This window comes from Sinocyclocheilus rhinocerous, unplaced genomic scaffold (genome assembly GCF_001515625.1).
Source record: "Sinocyclocheilus rhinocerous isolate Xijiao unplaced genomic scaffold, SAMN03320098_v1.1 scaffold2365, whole genome shotgun sequence".
Taxonomy (NCBI): Eukaryota; Metazoa; Chordata; class Actinopteri; order Cypriniformes; family Cyprinidae; genus Sinocyclocheilus; species Sinocyclocheilus rhinocerous.
This window is the reverse complement of record NW_015637538.1, coordinates 61258-67653: the sequence shown is the minus strand read 5'-3', so window position 1 is coordinate 67653 and position 6396 is coordinate 61258. Positions and strand designations below refer to the sequence as shown.

At 36.9% G+C, this 6396-nt stretch overlaps 1 long non-coding RNA gene across 1 annotated transcript in view; it reads right to left on the bottom strand.

The window, feature by feature from the left end:
* The window catches only part of LOC107748999 (uncharacterized), a 28362-nt gene extending 21966 nt beyond the window's left edge, over positions 1-6396 (bottom strand). Inside the window, exons 1-2 of the long non-coding RNA XR_001640980.1 lie at positions 6171-6396; positions 5383-5459 (exon numbers count right to left, since the gene is read on the bottom strand). This is a non-coding gene — a long non-coding RNA (uncharacterized LOC107748999). The remainder of the gene's footprint in view (positions 1-5382; positions 5460-6170) is intronic.

Sequence of the window (6396 nt, the reverse complement as noted above, 5' to 3'; positions counted from 1 at the left end):
GTCCATATTGATAAATTCCAAGTTTTGCGTTGAAACGACCATACGCCCAATTTTCTGTCTTACGTTCGTTTTGTAAATGAGGCCCTATGTGTATAGACAGAGAGATATTTTTCACATAGCTACGAGAAGCATTAAACATGGACACGCACGCGGTTGCCGTGGTAGTGAGCAATACTTGCTGGCAAACACTTCTTGTTACAAAGTAAACAATTACTTTACAAAAATGCTACAATGCAATCATGTATTCTGCTATATTACCAGCTTTAATCAGGATAAAAAAGCTTATATATTTTATTAAAAGCTTACATAAGCAGTAGCATTTACAAATAACAGCGTATCTAAAAGTATGAGACAACAACAACCAAAAAAACATACCATTCTGAAGCGTCCTGTAAGAGCCATGCTTGCACAGGTTCTGCGCAATCCTCTTCACTAATATTCTCTGGGTTTTAATCTAGGGTGACCATACGTGCCATTTTCCCAGGACGCGTCCTGGCCAGGATTTCTATATTGCCTAAAATATCTAGGTTTTGGCTTTGTTTGCGTGTGCAGACCGATCGGTGTTTGACATCAAAATACCTCAAGAGCATTTTGAAAGCATTAGGAACCGTCTGTATGGTACTTTGATGTCAAACACCGATCGGTCTGCACACGCAAACAAAGCCAAAACCTAGATATTTTAGGCAATATAGAAATCCTGGCCAGGACGCGTCCTGGGAAAATGGCACGTATGGTCACCCTATTTTAATCGGGCTCAAACTGATAAGCAATATTGACGCCACCATTGTTTACAATACAACCGGAGCACATTCTGAGGTGAGGGGCGTGACATTTCTGAACTGCACACGGCGGTTTAGCCAATCACAACACACTGGGCCAGCTAACTAATCTGAGCCCATCACGTATTTCTGAGGGAGGGGCTTCATAACACCAGGAAATCATCAGAGCGTGTATCGGTGAAGGGTCAAAGCGGTGTAGAATAAAGGTAAATTGTGTGAAAAATAATGCGTTTTTTAAAAACGAAGCATTAACACATGTTAGACTGCACCCCAATAAACACAGTCAAGCCTAGAAAAAAACAGTCAACCACCCCTTTAACAGAACTTTGTGAGATCGCATTAAGCTAAGATTAGCTTGTTAATAATTATAGCCTAAAGCAGGGGTGCCCAAACTTGGTCCTGGAGGGCGGGTGTCCTGCAGAGTTTAGCTTCAACTTGCCTCAACACACCTGACTGGTAAGTTTCTATGCCTAGTAAGAGCTTGATTAGCTGGTTCAGGTGTGTTTAATTGGGGTTGGAGCTAAACTCTGCAGGACACCGGCCCTCCAGGACCGAGTTTGGGCACCCCTGGCCTAAAGGGAGCGCTCTTTGCACCATAGCAATGGATGGGACAAAAAATAGACCAAAATAGACGTGCATTAAGGTTAGAGCACCCTCAGTATTTTCAGAAGCACCCTCAGTGATTTGATTCTGGAACCGGACCTGCCCCGCTGTTATTAATACAGTATGTCTGTTCCAAGTGGGTGATTATTATCTTCTAAAAATTTAACTTCTCAATAATTATGTTATGTAATTTGTGTGCTTAATATTTAATGTAAATGTTTAAATATAAAGCTTACTTCATCGCTATCATCATACAGTAAAAGAGTGTGTGCAGAGATGCGCAAATAATTACGCCATTTAGCCTGCTGTGTATAAATCCTGATATGTGCCTCACAAGGTTTATAGATCAGGCGCAAACATATTTTTTGTTACATGAATTAATTAAATTATGAAGAACGACTGGAGACGGATTGGAGATGCTTTTACTTTGCGTTATAAGCCTTCTGCGTGCTACATTTTTTTTACGGCTTTATAATAAGTTTTGGGGACAGACTTTGGCAAAAAGTGGTGGGGACACCTGCAAACTACGCCTATGGTTTGAGAGGTGTTTCCACGGAATGTCCAAACAGAACGTAGGTGGGCATTATACAAATGTGGTAACTTGTGAACTTCATGGAAATGGGATTCGAGTTTTAAATTACTCGTTTAAGCGATTCAGAGTCGACTCTTTCTTTTGAGGGTCAATAACTTTTTTTATGATGCTCTCTCAGCTTTACAACTTTGCAGATTGTTTACATTCACATACAGCTACATTACATGAAAAGTAATTTTCAAAAATCCATAACAGGGGCACTGTCATAGAAGACCATAATCTAATCAATCCACAAATGCATTACATTTTCGGAGTGTTTGTTTTCACTAAGTGCAAATATTCTGTCTTGTGGTGAAGGCTGTTTACACAAATAGAACTAGCAAAATAACAGAAGAAATCAGTGGTGTGGAGAGCAAGGAAAGTGAATTTAGCTTTTTTGATCTGCCTTTTTCTAATTTCATCATCTATATAAGGAATGGCTCTATTGCATTGTCATAATTTTGTCTTGAGAAGCGGTGGTGGCGATTGTAATACTTTAAATATCCATGATAAAACCTAAAATGATTGAAACTCAATACATAATACTTAAAGTAGTTTCATGAGCAGCAGTGAGCGCAATAAGTTACCATGCTAACCAGATACATTGCACACTGAATGTAGCTAGAAGCAAGAAACATATGAGCTTAATTTGTACTAATTATTAGGACATAATCAGACTTGAGCGTCAGGGTAAGTGCAGACAGGTGCATAGGTCTTTGAATACTAGCACATTTAATGGTCATTTGCGGCAGTGGTTGTACAGTACATAATTTATCTAATATTCAATAATAAACGTACATATATTTTCTTAGTGCTTAGACTGTGATTTCTGCAATACAAAACATAATATAAAGAAGAATTTTTAGAGCCAGGTAACCCCTGCTGTCATTAACACTTAAAAAGCATGTCATGGGAAAAGTATTTCAAAAGCAGCGCATCCATTATATATTTCTGTTTATACCTTAAATTCTTATCATTGTTGGAACTTCTGTATCATGACTTCATGTCATTTGCTCAGTTCATGAGAGTGGAATATTTAAATGTGTAAATGGAAAGCACCGTTTACTTCATCTCTTCCATCACACAGTAAAAGAGTGCATATGGCCCAGAGTGAGCGGCACTGCACATACAATTATGATGTTTATCATTTATAAATCCTGATACATGCACGGCAGTGTTTATAGATCAGGCCTATCTCATTATGTGTAAGGCTGAAGTTCAGAACGACTGACTGGGGATGCCTTTTCTTTGCATTGTAACTTGTAAGCCTTCAACAAGTTTTTTTAATTTTTTTTATGGCTTTTTTTATGGCTTTCAAAAAGTGGCGGGGGATTTTTCAAAAAATCAGCTTTTATAAAAAAAGGTGTTGGCCCCCAAATAACACCTATGCTCTATTGTATACTATTGCAAATATGCTTAAAACACCCCAAACCTCATATAAAAAACAGTAAATTAATTAATTGTGCTCAAAACACATGCTTTTAATTTGTGACTATGAAGTATTGTGAGTTGTAAGTTTTAAAAGTAAGAAAAGTCTCACAAGAAATACAAATAATAATTGATAGGAAGAACCTGAGCAGGATTAAGAATGTTACAATTAGATATATACGTGTAGACTATAGAGGGTCCATGTTAAAACTAAAGAAACATCCAGATGAACGTTACAAACTAATTTGAAGTGATTACATAAAAAGGTGTAGTGGGCTAATTTGGACTGCAGGTGGCCTTAACTACTACATACATACCTATATCTTTTAGCCACTATATTATTCACACATCTACATGTAAGGAGTTAATATGTAGGGTATAGCTCACCCAAAAATAAAAAGTCACTCATTACTTACTCACCCTGTTGTTGTTCCATTGCTGTATGCCCTTCTGGTGTTGTTTTTTTCCTTTTTTTTTTTCAGAACATGAAATGCTTTTTAAAAAAGACGGTAAAGTATCACAGAATTGTCCCATGACATGTTGGTCATATATTCCAATTGTTCTGGGAGTGTATGAGAGGGTTTGGTGAAAAACAAACCGAAATTTAGTTTAACAAAATTATTTATTTAATGAAAGTCCTAACCTTGGCCGTCGGTCTTCTGTGCATGACTGCACCTTCATGAAACTCGATTAATGCAGCAGTTCACTCCTACTCACCCAGAAAAAGCACACAAGTTGTTAGAAATCAAGATGAATAAAAATGCAACATGAAATACAATACCCAGCAATAATAGAATGTAAATAATAAAGTTGAATATCTACATTTCTCTACAAATATCTATGAAAGTACATGGATTGTATTTTGTGTTGTTTTTATTCATCTTGATTTCTCACAACTTGTTTGCTTTTTCTCGGAGTAAACTGCTGCGCTAATAGAGGCTCATTAATCTGCAGCCGTGTGCAGAGACCAAAGGCCAAGGCCAAGCTTTTCTTTAAATAATACATTCAATTTTGGTTTATTTTTCACTAAACCCTATCATATAACCCAGAATACTTGGAATATACGATATGTGCTGCATGGGACCATTCTGTGATACTCGTGTCTTTTTTTAAAAGCTTGATGCTGATCGCTATCCACTGCCATTACATTACGGGACATTTTTTTTATTCTCCTTTTGTGGTCAAAGAAAGAAAGAAGGGCATATGGCATTAGAACAAACCCAGTGTGAGTAAATGATGATTTAAAATTCTGTTTTTTCTTTCTTCTTCTGGTGAACCAATAATTTAAGGTGTGCTTAATAGGATCACTTCCCCTATATGTAATCCATCTTATATCATGACAAATAAAATAGTGAACCTGGATATTTTTGAAAACCTGGTCTTTTTTCAAATACTTTAAAGGTAAACTCATTAAGTTGTTGCTTACAATTATCGGACTCTTATTCTTCTCTGAAGAACAATGGTTTGGACTCTTTCAGGACACATATGGTTTGTTTACTGACTGCTGCTGCAGTGATGTTGGTTGCATGCTCATTAAATCTGAATCAGTGAATCATTCCATTTCAACATGTGTAACATTCAAGTTGTATTTGCTGTTATATTGTTTGGTGTGCTTGTTTTGTCCATCTACTTAATGTTTGTGCTTTGTAAAACACGGAAAGCAGTGCTTGAAAGCACTATATACAGTACAGTATATATAGCAAACATAGTAATAGCAGTAGTCAGTTTCTTCACAGCCAGTCGTGAGATCTCAACACAGTGGTGCCGGTGAGCGGCGCTCCACACACAATACAACAGCCTTTTCTGTCTGGACTCCATCTCTTCTGAGTGATAGTGATATTCTCAAATTCACTGCTCATTTCTTTAACTGTAAACTGTTTTTAATTAGCAAAAATTATTGCAGTTTTAACTTTAAAACATTTCAGTGCTCATTAAAGAATTAGGCAAATGTATGACATTTTCAAAGATCATCTGTCTTGAACATATAGGACAAATACATACTGTGTACATTCAGATGTTTTTCCTTTGCTCTGATAGTCCATAATGCACTGTATCAGATGATGATTTTCATCCAGCATCTATGCAAGAACAAACAGGCAAAGAAGGTCCATGATATAACTGCTACTACGATTACACAATAATAGTAAAATAACAGCAAATTGATATTAAGGGGTAAATCTATGGATAGTAAGTGCACTTTACAAAGATAAATGACCTGATACAGAAAGAACAGGCACTACTAAACCAATCGATATTACTTTGATTTTACTTTTACTGACATCACCCTTTGTGCTTCGACTGATATTATTTGCAGTTATATTAAATATAATATTACTGGCATTAACTGATTCACTATAGACAGGCCATCACTCTATGATAATAATGGCTCTGTAATTGATATTCTAATGGACTCCCGTCAACCAAGCGCAAATAATCACTCGTGTTTACTGTACTTAACATCTCACAAAACACCTTTCTCATGTGAACTTGAACAATTAGCTACTAATAATGTGGTATTGTGTGTGTTTAAGTAGTGGTAGTATCAAAGCATTAATTGTATGTCCAATCATTAATTCTTGTCAAATACATTTAATGCCACAACAGCATAACAGCACGCTCAGATTGGATTAGGGTACATAAGCACTAAACGTGTATTATCAGAGTCGTAATAACCTGTATGCACACGCGCCAGTGTTAGGATATGTATCCGTCAGTGTGTGCGTATGTTTGTTGAGGAGTGAAGCTCGCGCAGCATTCACAATCAAATACAGTCAAACAAAGCAGCCTACCCTCTGTATGGTTTGTTGTGTGATCTCTCCTTTCCCCCTCGGACGCACAGCTGAAAATGTAACAGACATGTTCCAGTGTGAAATGATAATAAATGTTTTATCTGTATATATTATGCCGCGCTGAGGCGCTTATAGACTCCGGACGAGTATTGCTGACTGATGAAACATAGGGGAGTCTCAGCGTCTAAATATGACAGTTTTGCAAAAAATGAACCATTAAGATAAC